Source organism: Dromaius novaehollandiae, chromosome 13 (genome assembly GCF_036370855.1).
Source record: "Dromaius novaehollandiae isolate bDroNov1 chromosome 13, bDroNov1.hap1, whole genome shotgun sequence".
NCBI classification, from domain to species: Eukaryota; Metazoa; Chordata; class Aves; order Casuariiformes; family Dromaiidae; genus Dromaius; species Dromaius novaehollandiae.
Window position 1 is genome coordinate 4681135 of NC_088110.1, and position 16646 is coordinate 4697780.

Below are 16646 nucleotides of genomic sequence, written 5' to 3' on the forward strand. Positions count from 1 at the left end.
GTTGTCTGTCCCCAGTTGTTTTGCGCCCTTTTTATCCCAGCTCTGCTTGTTCACATGCAAGATTACAGACTCATGCTGAAGTGCCACATGATGCTAATATTATGAGCAGTCAAATTCTAGGTTTCTGTGCAAGACTATAATGCAGAAGGAAAAAATGCCCAGTGACTCTGAGGGAAAGAAGCAAAAGCAAAAAAACAGAAAAACATGAAATGAATATTGGTTTTGATGATGTTTACTCTATTCCCTTGCAGCTTTTGGATTTTGATAGAGGTTTTAAATTATTCAGAAGAGGTGTTAGGGATTTTTGCGATGTGTTAGTGAAGTGTTTATGATCTTTAACTGCACAATTTCACAGCAGCAGCCTCCATGTCTGTCAACCAGATTAAAATATGACATGCGCCCCCTGCTCTTACGGATGGCACAGAAGAGGCAGGGCTTCCAGGGAAGCCCATTGAGAATCACACTTGAATCTCTACACATGCTACTATAAACACGATGTAGTATAATTCCTCATGTATATGATATACTGTTGCCTTTTTAAAACAGATTTGCTGGTGGACACACAAGCAAATTAGAATCAAATTCTGCTTTAGGGTCTTGATTTTATTTAAGCTTTTGGCAGTTAAGACCTTTAGCAGCTGCATAGCAATGGTGATGAACTAAAAATTAAAAAAAAAAAAAAAAACTATTAAGACGACAGCGTCCCTCATATTTTATGATGGTGGTCAGGGAGATATAAAGATTGTTTTCAGTTTGTTCTTGCAGAAGCATTTTCTATTATAGAAACACCAGACTGAGCCCCGTACTGTAAAGAGAGGTGGGAATCTGCGCCACATCCCACTGACGCGGAGCGTCCATCTCGTCATCATGCCGCACGCCTCCTGCCAAAGTACCTGGGAAGTTTTCGGCAGGGTGATGCAATCTACATACTACTGCAAGGCCCTTATACACAAGCACATTTATGGTCGAACTGACACCCATACACAAGCACATTTATGGTCGAACTGACACCCATGTCTCTAACATAAGGCACGTGATGCAAGTGAGTCGGAGCACCCTACAGTAAGGTTGGAAAGGACCTCTGGAGGTCACCTAGTCTAAACCCCTGCTCAAAACAGGTCCGATTAGATCAGGTTGCTCAGGACCTTGTCCAGTCAAAGGATGGAGATTTCACAACCTCTCTAGGCCCCTGTTGCAATATTTGATCACCTCTTATTTAATTAGAATATCTCACTGGAATTTCCCATGTTCCAGCTTGAGTGCTTTTAGTTCCTCCATAATCAATATAAGACAGACCTTTACAGACAGTGATTCACCCCTCTAAAATAAAAACCTGTATAGGAATGTGATGATTTGTCCTTGAGAAGGGCCCATTTTTCTCCGCTGACTATAAAAAGAGCCAAGACACCTACCTGAGACCAGACACCTCACTTTTAGATGGCTAAGATCAGTTGAATCCCACTTAACTTGGGAAAATTGTCACCAACAGTAGATATAAATAACACTCAGCAGAGCATACATGCAGTGTGAGCACATTATATCATCCTATTACAAAGGAGGAGACAGAGCTATGCTAGTTTTGCAATCTTCCTAGAGCAGTTTCCTACTTAAGTTCTGCCAGCTATCTGGAAGGGAATACGGGCCCCTCAGAAGAAATGGAAGCTAACAGAAATGTACCAAAAATGTCACTTGAGAAGTGCAAAAGGTTTAAAATTCAGTACAGAAATTAACATACTAAAAGATATACTCCCTGAAACCAAAATCCTCCATGATCTGAGGATCAGTATTTGGACTTCAATGATTGAGGCAGGAAACTGGTTTGAGTGCATGGTTTTCCTGCTGACAACATTACAGTAACACGCTGCACAGACTACTAAAGAAAATGCCCACAGAGGAAAGTTTTATCTAGGGCTCAGGAAACAAAACCATAGATGTGCTGATGACTCTTGTATGACTCTTCTTCATAAAGCTAGGCTCAATTTCACCCGACACCCTTTAAATAAAAAGCAAGACTGCATTTTATACAGACAGAATCCTGCCAGCTTGGTTGGTTTTCTTGTTTTTCAGCTATCCAAGAAACATCTGATTCATTTTAGAACTGGAAAGTAGGCTTTGCAGTAAGTGAATTTAGAAGTCATTTGTACTCAGCGATGCCTTGTTAACTTTCATTTTTTGTTCCAGCTAGGAGTTCGTAGTAACCATCTTGCATTACTCTGCGCTCCGTCTGTTCAATCCTCTTCTAGACAGTTTTCCAGATGGATATTGATGGTGTTCCTATTGTTGTTCCCATACAGTTAATCTCCTCCAGGGAGGCTGAAGGGAGAAGACGACAGGGAAAAATACGCACGTCACTTGCAGACCTACCCCTGAGCCAGAGGATTCTCCTGAGCTCACAAGATGGCTAGCAAAGTCTCAAAGGGTGTGACAGTCTGCTGGATGCTGTTACTGACTCCTGCAGGAGCTTGGCTACGAGGGCCTCTTGCTTCCACCCTCAGGCTGCCTTAGTCTGAATACGTTACAGTGTCGTAAGTGAATTTACAGAGTGTCCTCTCTACTTTCTTATCCAGCATATGCAGTTCCAATAGAAAAGTGAGACACCATTAATTTAAATCCTCTACTCTCTAAGGCAAGCAGGTGAATATATGAATTATATTTTCCAAGCTTACATAACTTAAAATGAGATTTTCACTTCAACACCAAAAATTGTATATTGTAAGTGTCCACCAATTTACAAATTTGCAATGCCTCCTGCTGAGGAGAGAAAACATGCATGCTGTACATCTTGCAATGCCATCTACCATAACCACACTGAAAAGACAACACTGCACATAAAGTTTTCTGTCTTACAGCAAGAACGTGCTTCTTACAGTCCTCGTATTGCCTAAAGCAGATGAAATCATTTTCACTGTCCAAAACACATAAAAGATTTAAGTCTAAAGGCTGAACATCAGACTATAATTTATAGTCAGTTGAGAAAGAGAAGTCAACACAGACTGGCTTTAGACTTTCCTATGCAGCCTTAATGGAGTGCCTGACAAGGCCTCATATTCATAGACCAATTTAAACACAGGATCACACTCACACCCGTTAATCATGAATAAATACAAATCATACAGTGTGCGTGTGTGTGTACATATTTATACTGAAAGCGACTTGGGATCTAGAGCTCTCAGAGAATTGCAAGAAACGGCCTAGAAGACAGAGCGACTGCCACTGCCTGTGGCTGTGGGAGGCACAGCCAGCACCCCTGGGACCGCCACCACAGGGAGACAGAGCCCCACATTCGCTGGGAACAGCGGCTGCTTTACACACCGCTGAGGGGAGAAGGGAAAGGTGCTTTTATACTCTTAAAAAAGAAAAAAAGTGCCAAAGTGAGAGCCCAAGACATTAACATAATTAGAATTCCTGTGGCAAGTGCCAGCATGGAAGTACATCCAAAGCAGCTCTTCTCCCAGATTCCATATTTCCTCCAACTTTCGATATTTTCATTTTTTTAAGTGGCTGTAATAACGTAAACCACCTAGCAGAGGCCTTTTGAGCCTCTTAATGGTTATGATGGAGGAAATACTGTGACAAGTACCAAGAGAAAAAATAAATATCCTTGATGCTGTCAAGTCAATTCCAGGCTACAAGAGAAGTAGTAGTATATTAAATATGGTCTGAAATAAAATAGTAAGCAAAATCTGATTATTCAGTCTAATTTGATATTTCACAGATGGACAAGCAGCATGAGATGTGCAGACAGGGAAACTATTTGACCTCCTGAGTATCACAAGCCCTGTAGTTCTGCACAAAAACCACTGCTTTGTGTGGCCAAATGCTGCAGCTCCTTTCAGCCTGCCCCGCTTGCAGGGCTGGGGCGCGCTGCGGTGCCTGGGTCGGGCCGGCTCGCTGGGCAGCCCTGCAGGAGCCCAGCACCGAGCCGCCACTTCCACCTGCAACGTGGCTCTGGGCAGAAAGACTCCACTTCCACCAAACCTATCTGTGTGGTCAGCACTTCGCCAGTATAACATATTTCTGATGCTTACTGCTTAATACAGAAGAAACTTCTAACTCCATATTTACAAAGAAAATAGGCATAAGCAAGCAAGCCAGAATAGCTAGTTCATCATCAGCTTAAGTTCATCTCAACTGTTGGACATTAGTAGGTCAGCAGCATAACGGATTCATTGAATTACACTTCTATAAGAAACTGCTCCAGATACTGCTTTGCAAAATCATCGTGCTTTTTAGGGATGTCATGGACCACTTTTCTATGCCTACAGAAATTTATAATACACTAATATCTAACTATATTTATACGTTTCCTATCTTTTAAAATAGAACTATCGTTACCAAAAAAAAGGTCGTATGTAGTATCCTATTAAACTCTGCTACTATCGAGAGGTAAAATTAAAATTGAGAGAACATATCCATGGTTTAATAAAATGTCCTAATTATGTAATTTTAAGTTGACAGAAATAAAATCAGTATTTTTCAGTATTATGCTGAAACATGCAAAATATATTCCAATTCGCACCCCATTTGCAAGGTTAAGTAATCAAACTAGTCAAACGTTTGGAAGTGTAAGGGTCAGGAGCAGATTCTGATCCTTGTTACACCACCAAACTACTACATCTTGTCAGCTGTTGAAAATGTCATCACAAGTGAAAAAGAGGCTTTCTTCCATAAAGGAGAAGGCCTACTAAGGCGGTATTTCTGTCTGGAAATCAAAACCTCAGTTTCTACTGCTCCATACTTATATAATTCACATCCAGAGGACAAATGTAAATAAATGAAAAACTGATGGCTCTGAATTGTTATTTTCATTCAAAGGAAACTGAAATCAAGTGCTTTTTATTAAAAGAGTCCCTCTCACCTTACACCACACGTTAGCAGAATATATTGGAGATACTGTGCTGATAGAGTACTGTATTATGCAAAATAGTGTATATTCCTTAAACACTTTACTGTTCTCCCCACTTCTGTACCAAAATCTTGTCTAATACAGACTAAGCAGTATTGTGTCCTCTAATTAGACTGGTATCGAGCCAACAAGGCTCACAGTAAAATAAAGATTCTTGTTGACAAGCAGGGAAAAAAGGTAATGAGCAGTAACAGTTGAAATTTTAGAGCTAGAGTGAAAGAAATAACTCTAAATTCAATCACATTACTTGCTATCATGGGAATTTTCTGAGCTAACTGGAAAATCTTGTTTACCATACTCTAGTATAATAAGCATACAAAGCTGCAAACATGACAAATACCTTGTCTTTAACAGTTTATATTTATATACATCCGTCCCAGGAGTGCAAAACAGTTCCATTGTATCTAGATGTCTAAAAAGCATCAACATATACTTAAACAAAAAAACAGGGAAATAGTACATAAATACCTGTGGTATTTCAATACAAACTTAGAAACCAGCTTCAGACCTGTCATTGACTTGTTAATAAATCATTAGCTATTTGGAAAGAAATGTTCTTCAATGTTGAAAAATTTGGGTTGGGCCATACATGAGAAATCACACTCAACTAAAGAACCGTACAGCCAGACTCTCAAACACTGACCAATAATGTATAGGCAAAACCAAAGTTGTGTTAAGAGGGAAACTTAAACTTTACGCATTGTCCGGAGGTAGCCATTCTAAAAAATCCTAACTAAAGTAGACAATTTCTTAACGCAGCACTGTACCCTCCAGTATGAAGGGTTCATACATATATGAAAGGTCTCTCGTTAACCTGGTAGAGTAGAACCAACGTGTGAACAGGAGGTGCAGATGATCAGGACTGGACGTTTGCCATGTCCAAACAGAGTAAAGTCAAGCCAAAACATCCCTGCTGTTTGGGAAGAGCAAAAAGCATTAAAGTATAAACAAATGCAAAAAAGAAGTCTTATAAATACAAATGGAAAGCGAGGTTTTGTACAAAAAAGAAACAAACAGGTAGAAACTGGATCAAAGGAAAATGTACACCAGCAGAACAAGGGAGAGAAATGAAACATACTGTATACATTAACACACTGAACTGTAACAACTGCACTGCACTAATACTGCATGGAAGGGCTACAGCTGACAAGAACAATGGAAAAAGCAGAAGTGTTCAGTACACGTTTTTGTCCCATGTTTTGGGAAGAAAGCCATATATTGTGTTTTATAAGCCATCAGGTCTAGATTGTTTGCATCCACTCTTTCATTTAACAGAGCCCTCTTAGCTGTTGCTCTTGAGTGACAACTGTTTAATACTGGGAAAAAGCTAATGTCTCGGGAACAATCAGGAACCATTTGGGGGCTAACTAAGGTCAAGACAGGTCACTGATACGATGAAACTTAGAACTGGCAAAAAGGTGGGAGTGGCTCAAGCAGAACAGTTCATCAAATCCATCCAATGGATCCTGCCTGCGGGGACTCCTAACAAACTAAATAAATGGTGAGCCTAACATATTGTTTATGTAATTACTATTTCTATTAAAAGTGTTAATTTTAAGTGCTGTAACAGTCACAAAAATATTGTGATCAGCAGGGAGGCCACTGAAGTTGGGTTGACTTTGCTGATCTGGAGTACAGAACGTAAGTACGCCAGTAACCCGTTATCGGGCCCACAGCAAGGTGCAGAGGGGAGCGGGTCCACTTGCTCTAAGTTATTTTTTAGAAGGTGGCGTTCCGAAAATGAGGACTGAGGACGGTTAAATCCTCACTGCCACATTTGGCATAAAGAGCTGAGTGACCAGAGCAGCACTGCTACTGAATAACAACCAGAAAGGTTGGTTAAAATTCAAGAAGAGAAAAGGTGCGTGGAGGGAGACTGGAGATCGTTAACATATGACAAGTTTGAGAAGAGTAGAGGTCTAGAACAAGAGATGAGGGATCTCCCCCAGACTCTCCCCAGATCAAACTCGGGGCAGGGCGTTCAGAAGACGAACCGTTCCTGTGCCTTTGTCCAGCTAGCAGATTTTAACCATATGTTTTGCTGGAATAAAACTAACTCTTAACACTTTTGTATCTTTTTGATCAAAAACAAGTCCAAGATCAGAATCTGGGGCAGTATTATTGAGAAGCAGCATATCTAATAGGCACACTGGTCACAGACAACTCCACCAGGACACTGGTGCAGTGCAGAACGAGTGCACGTCCCCAGCCCTGCTGCAGAGCTCCGCGGGAAGGCTGCCGCTGCCTGGCTCCCAGAGGAGCTCCTCCGGCTGGGACGCACCCTTCCCCTCCAGCTCCGTCTTCCAACTGTCAGGCAGCCTAACACCTACCCCCGGCAGAATCATTGGCTGGCTGACACAGAATTAAATTAATGAAAAATTAAGGAAAGTAATATAATTAAACCGAATCAACAAAGGCTTATGGAAAGCAGGTCTTCTCAAACTACCCAGAAATCTTTTCCTGATGAGGTTAGAAGCCTGGGCAATTATAGTATTAGTGGTACTATATTTAAACTTCTGTAAGATACTCAATTTTATACAAAACAAACAATCTGGTAAAGAACTTGGAAGGATACAAAATTAACATGGTATATATGAAACTAAAACCTGGCTTTCAGAGATGTCTGAGGATGATGCTGTAATTCTAAACTACTGTGGAGCAAGCCAGTATCCACCAGGCCTTTGCAGGAACTGTTTCTTGTCCTTGTGCTATTTAACATATTTACTAATGAACTGGAAGAAAACAAAATCACTATTAGTTAAGTTAGCATAAGACAAAGAGACTGGGGAATTAAGAAAATAGGTCACTGACACCGAGTGAGCCTGTCTGCTTAGTAAGCCAGGCGCAAGCAAACATTAAGAATTTTAATAGGGTCAAACGGGATGTCACATTTCCAAACAAGGAACGTAAGCCGTACTTAAACACGGGGGATGCTAGGAAACAGCAAATCTAAAAGGGACTTTGGGAGCAGATGGAATAATAAATCGAACATTGTGAGAGGTCGCTTGCGGTCAGAACGCCTCGTGCAGTTTGGGAAGCAATAGGAAATTTTGCTTTCGTTAGAGGTGTTACCAGAATTGTGTCTCATTCCATTGTCCACTGTTCAAAAAGGATGTTAAAGGTACTGGACAGGGTTCAGAGATGCATTTCAAGAGTACCAGGATTAAAAAGACACATTGCTATGAATGACTCCAGGAGCTTGATCTGCTTTTATCAAAAGTTAACTTGATCACTGGGGATAAATGCCTACACTGAGAAGGAAAGTTTAATAACTTTCTTTCCAATCCATCAGACTAAAGTAGAAAAAAGGATCTGATACTTGAATTTTATGCTACACAACAGAAATTCAGACAAGAATTAGATGTTTTAACCAGACGTTAGAATGATTTGTCAAGGACTGTGGTGGATACACAAATCACTGACTCTTTTAACTTGACATAGGATGGTCTAAAAAGGACATGTTACAGATGGTTTTCAGAAGGTCAGACTAGGACAGAATGGTTCCCTCCTTTATTTATAACCTATAAATCTATGATTCAATATGAGACAAATATTACAAAACCAACCAAACAAAAACAAATAAACCCTACCTAAACTCGCCACTAAACAAGCACTGTGCCTTTCAGGCTCAAACTGTTGGCGTGAGTTAGTACTATGATACTTACTCTATTTTCTTGTAAATAAGAGTCAAATAAGAAAAATCCACAAGTCAAAATGGTTATGTCCAAACTCTGGGATCTGGGAACATTTTACAGCTCGAGTCCAGTTGCACGCTTTAGCCACATACTGTGCCATTTGTGAGGGCAAGACCCAAGCATATGCCACTGCCTCTTCCTTCTGCCCAGGAAGCACATGCAGGTGTGCAAACCAGAAGGGAGCTTTGTTTTGGCAGATTCCTGAAGAAGCGGCTCCCAGAGTGCATCACCCCACAGTCTGCACGCAGCCAATAAACCCGAGGCTGGAAAAGTTGAATAATCTAAATGCAACATTAAGAATCCTTCAGGGAGATGGGATGTTACTCAGAATAACTCTAGTTTCCGCCATTACATTTTAATCAGATTTTGGACTGTAAATGAACCAAGCCACTCATTTCATCAGCTTAGTTGACCATTAAGGTGCCAAGTTTGTCATTAGAATAAATATGAGCTGTACTACTGACTCCTGCATTATTCGTTTGAAGAAGGTATGTCTCCAAATTACATAGCACTGTGGCAAACACTGCCGTGACAACAAACAAGCTAATGATGTTTATACCATGAAGAAAAACTAGCCAAACTGCAAAGCAAACTTGCATGCTCTGTGCGGGGGGAAACTCTCCTTAAAAACAAAAGCACACGGAAGACCTACATCCATCAGCACTGCATTTCAGAAGAACATCATCTGGAACAGGGGCCTGGAGATACCAATAGGCTTAGAAATACCCTCTCCCTCTCCCCCGCAACAGGGAATAGGGAGCAGGGCACAGAAACAGACTTTACAGTAGATACGATAGCGCCTTGCTGCCACAGAAAGACTCACCTTATTCTACAGAGCCAAAATTGTTCAAGTTCAAGGGAAGCCCCATAAAAACACAGAGCTTGAGATTTAACTATGAATTACTGTAGACAAAGCAACTAAATACCTTGATTAAACAATCCCTCCACACATGCTCCCAGCCTAAAACCCGTGGGGGATGCTCTGAAGCACACTGGTACATCACACGGGTTGTACCTTCCCCTTTCAGTGGCTGTAGGAATATCAGCATCGGCATCCTACAGAGGAGCATAACGAGCACGCAACAGAGTGAAAGAAGAGAAAAGAAAGAAATGGACAGTATAGTTTCTACCCTTCTTTGGAGTATGATTTTTTTGTAATCTCTCAAATTGTATCAAACACTCCTGCACTTTTTTCCCCCTCCGTTTCAGCTATTTTCCAAGCCTAACAGGAAAGGCAGCACCAAGAGACTAACTGGAATAGCTAGTCAAACTGTGTACCCATGTCCTAATTCCCACATGACGCCAAGGAAAATTTCCAACCACTCATATTGACAATTCAAATATTCCTGTCCCAGACATGACTTAAATTAGTGGTAACTTCCAAGAAAGATATATTCTATTCCTGTATATTGCCTCCCTGTAATATTTTTTGGTTAGCTTAGACACACCATGAAAGACCTGTAGAAAATCAGACTTCGGTACTTTGACAGCTCTGTCTTTTGACTTCAGGGATATGTAACAGCTTCTAAAGAAGATGTGTTGGCTAATTACTGATTTCTTATTATAAATATATTATTTAAGCATATTAAATAAACAAAAGTTCAAAAATGTTATTGAGAACAGCTCAAAATTCTCGTTGGTACCCTGCAGTTCTTTCTAGCCACATTTGCACTTGTGATTACTTCAGAATCCTATTTTTCCCCATCTACCATGTGACAACAGTTCCTGTTCCATGAATTTAGAGAAGCAGTTATTAGGCAAAGCTTCTTTAAGTGTATATGTGAGGGAAAGTGTTTGGCTGTAAACCGGTGCCATGAACGAGGGGCTCTTCCTTGTCTGAAACGGATAAAGCCCACCAGCTCACAGCCTCTCAAACCTCTATTTCATACAGCACAACAGTTTTAATTTGTCCCCATCAGGAAAGGAGAAAAAGATCCCGATTAATAAAATTAATTATATCAAAGTGAAGGAACACAGTGCAGTTTCATGGATAGAGTCGCCTTTTTCAAAAGAGAAAAAGGAAAAATATCTCAGCCAGTTTATTGGACTCCATGCAATTCTTACATTAAAATTTTATAGCAGAAAGTGAACATGTGGAAAATGTTTGGGTTACCCCCCCCCCCCCCGACTTAAATGGGAAAGCTTTAGAGTCGTCTAAACAAATTCATGAACAGCACTAAACATTTCTTTCACACATCTTGGGATAACTGCAGATCTGTAGATATGGGAGACCTGATCAAGGAAAAGAAAATCCAGCCACTGAAATCCCCAGATGATCTTTCACTGGGGTCAGAAAACAGGCAGCCCCCCTTTCTAGTAATGCTTTTGTAGTGCCGAAGAGGCGCATACCTCCCACCACTGCTGACAGTCAGCCCTGCAGCTGCAGGAGAGGTAAGGTTCCTGCGGGATGATCACCTCTCCAGTCCTCAAAGCTTCAAAACGCGGTGAGAGCGTATAAAGTCACATATCTATAGAGAAGAACCACAGAGCTACTAGCTCAGAGCTACTGAAAGGATGCTACAGAAGGAGGAATAAAGAGAAAGAGCAAGTGGGTACCTATATTTATTTATTTTTAAAGAAGAATACTAAAAATAGTGAAACTGCTGGAATTCAGGGAAAATGAAGAATTCAAGAAATTCAAACGAGGTTTAGACAAATACAACAGTAAGGTCAGTATCCTGGGCAAATAAACAAACAAACAATTTCCACAATCCTCTGTAAGTGAAATCACCCGGCCAAATGCCTTAGGTAGGTAGAAAAGCTTCCCTTCAATGTATCATGTAAGTGCACAGCAGAAGTTACGCCTTCATTTTCAGCCACACCACTTGTTATTCCACAGAGCTACTGAATTCTCCCCTAAAAAGCTGGTACAGGACAGTAAAGACAGCTTAAATTACCCAAGCAAAATATATTTTCATCAGTAATATGTAAAAAAAGAGAATCACTCAGAAAGAGTAACTCAGGAACTCCCATTTCATCCTATAAAGCAGACATTTAGGAAGTAACAAACAGTAAAAATTGTGCTTCAAAGCAGCCTTGCAATCAGAGCTACTGCGTGTTCCATCCTGATCTTATCCACTCTTTTGCTGAGAACAAGTTTAGCTTTGTTCCCAAAGAAAAGGTTGTTAGGTTTCCTTTAAAACAACGAATAGCAGCATATTCCCTGCACAATTACTGTACTTACTTTCTGAGAACAGCATTAATTTTTAGAGAATTTGAACAGTAAATCTGTTAATAGGCTTAGGAATTAATATTAATTAAACACAAGTTCTTTCAGAAATTTAGCAAATAGCACAAGACTTATAATTTTTCCTTTTTGAGTCCTGCAGTTTTTGTGTTAGAGTACTATTAGCTCCTCAAAATTCCCACATCAGACTGTGGTTTTGCATTTGCTCTATGTTCAAACACTGTGCTTTAAGCAAGAATTCTTATTTTTGCTAATTAAACCTCTCTCCTTTAGCAGACGCTAAAGAATACAATAGTCCCTTACCAAGAACCCTAGGCAGAACTACCTTCTTTTCAAAGTACTTCCATGTATCTCAGTATCAGTGGGAAGGAAATCGCTCCAAAAACTGTCTTCAAATAAACAGCCATTTTGAGACTGGTATCTCTGTCGACCTCCATACCACAACCACGCATTTACATGTCTTGAAATGCTTAGATTTAAGCTAGCATTAATGCCGTTACAAATTAAAGATAAGAGAATGGCAAAATTTGTCAGCAAAGGTGACAGGTTTTATTAGATTGATACATCTGGAAAAATATGGACAAGCTCTCCAACTCAGTAAATCACCAGGTCAAGTTCAGGTTTAAGGGGGAGTTTTTTTATTACACTGGTTTTATTACACTACTGTCCAAAACTTATCCAGCACCCCTGAAAGGCAATATAACTAAGGATATTGGTACATACTAATACCCCTATTTTAAGATTAATGTTAAGATTTTGTTTTAAAACCTGCTAGTGAATTGAAAACTGGTGATGCATTGAAGAATTTCTGACCAGCCCTCATTGATACCTTGCAATCCTTGATTTGACTGGAAAATTGTTATCCAGTTTCTGAAAGGGACATGTTTTTTAAAACTCCCTTTAAATTCATCAGAAATATTGTGAATTAAAATTAGGTATGTGTCAAATCAAAAGCTGCAGAGTACCTGAGGACACTGATCTGCAACCTGTTATATATAGTTACATACAAGCTAGCTTATTAGCCAGAAACCCAGGCACAGGGATAGCACAGTGTCAGCCACACCTCCCTCCACTATCTGGAGCACAGTGGCAGTATGAGATAATAGGAGATACAAAACCTACCAGTCTCAAGAGTTCTTTTCTTAGACGTTTTAAATTAATGTGAAATACTAAGCTAGAACACAAAGTCACGGCAGAGTCTCCCAAGGGCCCAGACTGTCAAAGTATGAAAATGGATTGGCTGATTTATATATTTGCTAACTTTTCCTCTGAGTCTTTAGTGGCAACTAAGAACAGTGGTTTAACACTTGAGACATTATATTGTCACTTAGATGCAAGCGACACTCTCCCCTTTCTGATATGCTATTTCTTCTGTGACTGTGTCTCTCCTGTGTCCTGATGAGAACCTCTAACATCTGAGACACGAACGCTGCTAGCATTTGAAGAGATCAAAGTACTGAATGTAAATTAATCCTCCACTTACGCAGAAAATGGGCTTTATACAATAGCTCCTCACAACTATGGCATCCTGATGACTTCATCCTGACCTGGAATGCATCAGCCTATACAGAGGAAGAAAAACAGTGTATGATCTCTGTCAAGAAAACGCCAGCAGCAGCAGGACCTTTTGTGGCAGACATCTTTAGGAAGAGAACTAGACGAGGACTAGCTACATTCTTTGGCACCGGTCTCCAAACAGCTCTCAGAAAGCACGCAGTCAGTATCTTGAAACAGTGTTAAAGGTTTCTGTATTCTACTTCAACTTCTTTCCTTGGTTGTGACACCCCAGGTGTTAAACCACAATCAAACCTGTGCTTTAGTTCTCCTTCCCTTAAGTAGGAAACAGGATATTGACCTTTCTTTATAATGCACTTGGAAATATATGAATGAAAAGCAGTATGTAAGAGCTGATTATCATTATAGCTACTAATAATAACCCTTGAGCTGTCTAAGTCTCCCAGGTAAAATATTCTGTATGACTACGCAAATCTCTCAAATCCTTTCCAATCTCCACCTGAACGTTACAGTCTAGATGGTGGAGGCAGGGAAGGAAAGGGGGGAATGGAAAACCGTTTCCTCTTTGTTGGAAACAGGACCTGTTCCTAACGGAACAAATTTATGAAACGCTTCTCCCTTGGCAGCATGGATCTGTTTTGTAACAGAGCTCCCCAGGAGCAGTTCTGCTTTTTCATTCAGAATAATTCAACGTTCATTACATGTTTAGTTCTGAGACCTTTAATTTATCTCCTTGATGGTTATGCTTTGTGTTAAGAAGCCAAATAGTACTTATTAAATGAAACCTCCTAATTCCCTTCTCTGAACATTCCTCTGAATTTGGGAGTTGTGTCTTTTCTGAGGTTCTGAAAGATGTGAATAAATGCTTCATCCTCCCAGTGAGTGGAAAGTGTAAGTGATTATATCTGTATTTTCAAGATATTCTTCTCCCTTCTTTTCACTCTTTTTTTTAACAGTGTGGAGAGCAATTGCTCCCGTACTCAGAGACGGAAGCTGGGCAAGGGGAACAGGCTTCATAAATATACTTTAAAAACAAAACTCACACGACATCATTTCCCCCTGCAGAAATGGCAGCACTGTGCCTTTCAAAGGAGTCAGAGAGAAACATAAAAAACAGAGTTTGCACAGCATGGAGGAATTTAACTCCCTTCCTCCACCGAATGGAAGGCAACTAAGAGGATCTTCCGCAAGGCCATACTACGACCTTTGAAACCACCCTGCGATAACTCTTCAATGTAGGAGCCGATTACACTCTACATGCAGAAAGCCACGTAAGGGCTACCATCAGCCAGTGAAAATATCTAAAAGCAGCTACTTCAGGCCCAAGCCCTTATCTCATGTATAAATGCACAAAATCAAAAAGAGTTAACAGCATGCTTTGTGAGAAGCGAGGTGGTAACTGTTTGGGAAGATATTTTAATTAAAAAAGGAAACCACCGCATTTAGAGAGTACTTGACATTCAGAACGAACAATAAGACTAGACTAAAATAAGCAGCGCAAAACCGCAACAGGAGCCAGGGAGGAGAAAACCAGGCATGTTGTCTCTATGTATGCAGGGACTATAACCTGCGCAATGCTCAAGTCTTCCATCTCCGAGTAAAAAGCAACTAAGTCCTCCGTGGTCAGGTGGCTCATTAATAGAGAAAGGGAAGGGAAAGCTCAAAAAGTGATCGTTATTAAGGCCTTACTTTGAAAAGTCTTCTCACATCTGTTGAGGCAAAAAAAGAAAGTAGTGGCTTGTGATCAGACGGAAAGAGTTCAAGATAAGGAATGTGACACTTTTAATTGCATGCCCATTCATTAAAGCAAAGGTGTAAGAGATGAACTGTCTAGGGGTGACATACTGCAAAAGCCAAACACAATGGCCTCTCCAAAACGCAGCCTAGTTATGCTGGTGTCAGAAACACACTCTTCTGAGATCTCATTATTGCTTTGAATGCATCAAAATATATTTCCTTACCCTATGAGAAGAAAATGTCTGTGAGGTATGCCGTCCATTTTGCATAGCGGAGGATTAAGCACCGGCTAGAACGACCCCCCCGAACGACAGTTACTGCTCGTTTTGTTGGCTTGCTGCTGTCCCAGTGCAGGACCTGAACTGAAGACTTCTGAAGTCAAGGGATTGATTCTCAACAGCTTCACAACCACACCAGGCCCATAAAAACCTAGACTTTAACTTACTGTACCTTTTGTCTCTGGAGTCCATACACACACACACATGCGCGCACACACACACACATACCCCCCTAGTTATTAAGCACTACATTACAAAAAACAACCTTCGAACATATTTTGTTTCAAAACATATTTTGATTCAAAGCTAAAATCAAATAGATCATTCCTACATATTTTTTGTGAAAGAAAGAAATGACTATGACCACTTAATGTATAGTTCAGACAGGCAAGGCATTTCATATCAGGGTACTCTTAACTCAGAATGAAAGATATTTTAGGAATAAAGTGCAGTATGTCAAATTGACACAGACATGAGGTAAATGGTCTTTTCGCTGGGCCAGAAGTCTGTAATATCCAAAAGAATTTAGCTGTCTTAGAATCTTTATAGTAATTGGCCCCTATTCCCTGCTCAACTGTAATGTTGTTTAACAACTCGAATCCATAATTAAGTTTATCATCCCAGTGGAATTTTGAAAAGAGGCTTAATTTTCTGCAAGGGGAACAGAGCCACGGCTGCCTGCCTAGGAGGGTAACAAATCACTGACTCAGCAACAGGCAGTTGAAAGCAGATTGTTTTTAATCTCTTAATCCCTAATATATGCATGTGTTGAGGGGTAGACTTTGTGACCCAAGTAGTTTTTATATTGTACAACATTTTATTTTTATTATTATTTTTACACAGTGCTTTATGATGAGAGAATAAGCATTAGCTGTTTATAAACACCTAAGAGCACAGCACAGAAAATTTAGATTCAATTTTTGAAAAGCTTGTATTTTCAAATACAAGGTAAGGATAGGCTTTTATGTCAAATGTATATGATATACTGGAGAATTACTTACTGTGAAATTTAATATTTGCTTCTTTACGTAAACTGCAATACCAAAAATTTCTGCTTTGTTCACAAATTGCAAATGGGACACATGAAAACACTGATCCTTATTAACAACCCATATTCTTAATGGCTCTCTAGCAATGTTTTTTGTTGTGGTCTAGTGGCCAACACACTAGAAAGTACATAAAATTTGAGCACCTGAAGTATTTTGCTAGCCATAGAAAAAGAAGTTGAGTTTTAATTTTGTAAAACTTGTTACAAACTGTGATGAAATACCAAAACCTAAAATCCAGTATGCTAGGAAATTTCCAGATCTATCTGGGTTTGGGTCTAC

At 40.0% G+C, this 16646-nt stretch overlaps 2 protein-coding genes across 4 annotated transcripts in view; one reads left to right on the top strand and one right to left on the bottom strand.

The window, feature by feature from the left end:
• Window positions 1–3687, top strand: part of PRMT7 (protein arginine methyltransferase 7) — a 67222-nt gene extending 63535 nt beyond the window's left edge. Inside the window, exon 28 of the transcript XR_010391365.1 lies at window positions 2295–3687. The gene's annotated coding sequence lies outside the window, so the exon portion shown is untranslated. The remainder of the gene's footprint in view (window positions 1–2294) is intronic.
• The window catches only part of SMPD3 (sphingomyelin phosphodiesterase 3), a 139816-nt gene that overhangs the window by 27592 nt on the left and 95578 nt on the right, over window positions 1–16646 (bottom strand). The window lies entirely within an intron of this gene.